General features: G+C 31.3%; 1 protein-coding gene across 2 annotated transcripts in view; it reads right to left on the bottom strand.

Annotated features, from left to right (window-relative positions):
- The window catches only part of LOC117950219 (zinc finger protein GLIS1), a 76,590-nt gene that overhangs the window by 2,338 nt on the left and 69,563 nt on the right, over window positions 1-4,689 (bottom strand). The gene's annotated exons all lie outside the window — the stretch shown is intronic.

Here is a 4,689-nt window from a genome sequence, read left to right as displayed (position 1 = left end):
CACACACACACACACATACACACACTTGCAGTAATCCCAGGCTTTAAGAGATGAAAGCACAGTAGTGTTTAAATTTATCACTTTTGAGAATAATTAAAGGTCCCATGGCATGAAAATTTCATTTTATGAGTTTTTTTTAACCATTAATATGCTTTCTCTCAGCCTGCCTATGGCCCTCCCAGTGGCTAGAAATGGCAATAAGTGGAAACTGAGCCCTGGGTATCCTGCTCTGCCTTTGAGAAAAAGATGCTAATCTGGAATCTCTCCCCTTATGACCTCATAAAGGGCAAAATTACCTCCCGTTTCTCTGCTTTGGCCCACCCATGAGAGAGAGACATCATGGATTTCAAACGAGCAAAGTGGAAGTTGGTCAAGGCCACAATTATTTGTGTATTCTCAAAATTTATTTTGGATATTGATCATTTAAACAAAGGTTTGCCATGCCATTGTATACATTTGTCATTTTATGCAGGAGTTTCAATTCCCGAATCAAAATTAGAGATCTAATCTCAAATTTACTATTTCAATGAAGCATACTGCCAAGTTTACTTTAGTTTGGGCATCCAAGAGTCCAACTACACTGGGAAAACTACAATCCGGCGATCAAAGCAAATGGTGGAATATTACTACGGTCTCCACCATTTAGTGTCACACTAAAACTTATCCACCCTCAAGAACTTGCAGTATGTAATGTTCGGCAGCATTAATATGTCTATGTCTTTGTGTAAAGTATACACATCAAGGAATTTTCATCTCAAAATCACAGTTGTACAAACATTAGCAGAAATGTAAAGACTCTTGCAGACATGCTACTTTTAATTCAAATTTACTTTAATTTTATCTATCTTAGGTCTAAATCAAGGGGCGACCTCCCTTGCAGAGCAGTGAAGTCCCAAAAACTGCAGTTCATGGAGAGGCCACTTGAAGCTGGCTGCAAAAGTAAGTAAATTTTCCATAGACCCCCATGTTAAAAATGCCTAAATGTGAAATATACATGTTTATAGCTTGACTTTCATTATCCCCTTTTTAGACATACTATACTATGACTATTTTGGCACACTAAACTATGACTTTTTTATCACTTTTATTGACATACTACACTATGACTTTCATTATCCTGTTTTTGACATATTATATTATTAATTTATGTATTACTTTTTGACACACTATATAAGTTATACGACTTACAGTTCTCATGGACTCACACACAAAATCTCTGCTGATTATGCTCCGGACAGCTAGTCTCTTTTTCTTTTCCCTCACTTTTTCTCCGTGTGTGTGTCTGCGCTATTCTCCGACATGCACTCACAATCACACCTGACAGACGACCTTTTGTTCAAAAATAAAGTAACGAGCCAATTTTGTAAAATGTGAGGAGTGGAAAGTACCGATATTTGTGGATTAAATATAAAGAGTAAAAGTAAAAAGTCATCAAAAAAATAAATAGTAAACTAAAGTAAAAATATCTGAAAAATCTACTTGAGTACAGTAACTGTAACAGTAACTGGGCGACTTCCTTTGACACAGTGAGCTCCTCTCTCCTTTATCTTTCCATTTGTGTGTATCCATGTCCCAGAAATGCCTGTTGCTAACCTAGCTCTGGGGAGTCATTCCCCTGAGTCCTTATGTTCTTTTTCCCCCAGCATGTTCCCTTGGATCAGGGGGGCTCCAAAATGATGGTTGCAGCTGTTGCCTTGGTCCTGCTACACGTCCTGCGATGCCCTGTTCCATCCTGCTACGCTCTGCTACGCTATGCTCTGCTACGCTGTGCTGTGCCTTGTAATGCTGTGCGGTGCCCTGCTATGCAATGAACTAATACAAAGAGCTACTACAAACTATTAAACTATATTTTGTGACTGTTATTGCCACTCTTCATTTGAACCCCAACAGACACCGCCTACCAAGAGCCTGGGTCTGTTCAAGGTTTCTTCCTAAAGAGGAGTTTTTCCTCACCACTGTCGCACTGTTGCTTGCTCTAGGGGGAACTACTAGAACTGTCGGGTCCTTGTAAATTATAGAGGGTGGTATAGACCAACTCTATCTGTAAAGTTTCTCAAGATAACTCTTGTTATGAATTGATAATATAAATAAAATTGAATTGAATTGAACTATTCTATGACTTTTTTATTACTTTTTTGACATACTATATTTTGAATTTTTTACCAAAACATAAAGGTTGCATCTGGTTAGATAGTTTAGGGTGATGAGATTATGATCAAAAGACAGAGGGTTGAGTCATCAAATCTTATGTATTTTGAGATCCAATATATTAAGTGAAAGAGATGAATATGCCAAAATGATACATTTTTCTGTCAGGTCAGTTAGCTTAGAGGGATATGAAAATGATTGGAAGAGATAAGGTTGAGTGTCCAAATCTCAAATGTTTGAGGAAGTTTTGATGTCCAATATATTTTTCTCTAGTAAGTTTTCTTTTTATAAGAAACAAATATGCCAAAATCATGACTTTCTTCAACAATCACTACTATGACTTTTTAATCACTTATTTTGACATATTTTACTATGACAATTTTTTATTTTTTCCAACATATTATACTATAACTTTTTCCACATTCAATACTATGACTCATTTATCACTTTTTTCGACATACAATACTATGACTTTTTCTTCTCACTTTTTTGACATGCCATACAATCACCTTTTTTCATCATACTATACTATGACCTTTATCACCTTTTTGACATACAGTACTACAACCTTTACTACATACTATACTATGACTTTTTTATCACTTTTTTCGACACACTATACAATGACCTTTTTATCACTTATTTTGACATGCTATACTATGAATTTTTATCATTTTTTCGACATAATATATAGCTTTTTTAGACTTTCAGACTTTTTTATTAGTTTTCATAACTTTTGTCGACATGCTATACTAAGACTTTCTTATCACCTTTTTCCACGTACTATATATATATATATATATATATATATATATATAATATAACCTTTTTATCAATATTCTTCAACATACTATCATTTTATTGACTTTTAAATCGCTTTTTCCGACATAATATGCCATAATGTTTTTATCCCTTTTTTCGACATATTATGTACTATGACTAATTTTGGCATGCTATACATTGACTTTTTTGTCAATTTCTTCTACATGCTATACTTTGCCTTTTTTATACCTTTTTTAGAAATACTATAATAAGCCTTTTTCACTCATTTCAACATACTATACTATAACTTTTAGGGCATATTAGACAATGACTAGTTTCAACATGCTATACTATGACTTTTTATCACTTTTTTCGACATACTGTACTATGACCTTTTATTACTTTTTTGACATCAATCAATCAAAAATCTAAATTTATTTATATAGCCCTTTACAACTACCAGCACTAATCCAAAGTGCTTAACAAAATAAATAAAATCACAACATACAAAAGACATATTATACAATGAGTATTTTCAACATGCCATACTATGCCATACTAGGACTTTTTATTGTCTAATATTTAGCTTTTTTATTACCTTTTTTTTTACATATTACCTTTTTATTACTTTTTCGACATGCTATACGGTTACTTTTTTTGACAAGCTGCATGACATTTTTATTCCTTTTTTCAACATACAAGACTATTATGACTTATTTATTACTTATTTCTACAATTTGTACAATGACTTATTCCTTTTTTCGACATGCTTTACTATGACTTTTTTCATTATAATATGTATTATGACTTTTCTATCCCTTTTTTTTGACATACTATACTATATTTTTCAAAATGTTAAAAAAACATGCTATATATGCTGTATATATATGACATGCTATACTATGACTTTTTTATCACTTTTTTAAAACATACTATACTATGACTTTTTATCGCTTTTCTTGACATACTATACTATTAGTTAATATCAGTTTTTCAATATACTATACTATGACTTTTTGACATACTATACTATGACTTTTCTATCACTTTTTTCAACATACCATACTATGACTTCTTTCAAAATACTATACTATGACTTGTATATAATTTTTTTAAAGGCTATACTATGACTTTTTTTATACCTTTTTTTAAAAATACTATAATAAGCCTTTTTCACTTGTTTCGACATACTATATAAATACTACATACTAAATAAGTAATATGTAGTTTTTAATCAGTTTTTCAAAATACTATACTATGACTTTTTGAAATACTATACTATGACTTTTCTATCACTTTTTTTCTATTTACTATACTATGGCTATTTAGTCACTTTTTTGACATATTAGACTATGACTAGTTTCGACATGCTATTCTATGACTTTTTATCACTTTTTTCGATGTACTATACTATGACCTTTTATTACTTTTTTGACATATTATACAATGACTATTTTCAACGTGCCATACTATGCCATACTAGAACTTTTTGTTCTGACTTTTTTGACATACTGTAGTGGGACATTTTTATTACTTTTTCCGGCATACTATACAATAACCTCTTTATGACTTTTTTTTACATATCACTTTTTTATCACTTTTTCAACATACTATACTGTTACTTTTTTTGACAAGCTATACGACTTATTTATTATAATTCTTTTACATTTTGTACTTTGGACATTATTACTTTTTTAGAGATGATTTACTCTGACTTTTTCAAGTATAATGTAATATGACTTTTTTTAATCTATATGACATACTAAACTATATTTTTCA

Source organism: Etheostoma cragini, chromosome 9 (assembly GCF_013103735.1).
Source record: "Etheostoma cragini isolate CJK2018 chromosome 9, CSU_Ecrag_1.0, whole genome shotgun sequence".
In the NCBI taxonomy this organism is placed as follows: Eukaryota; Metazoa; Chordata; class Actinopteri; order Perciformes; family Percidae; genus Etheostoma; species Etheostoma cragini.
This window is presented reverse-complemented; position numbering and strand designations above follow the sequence as displayed.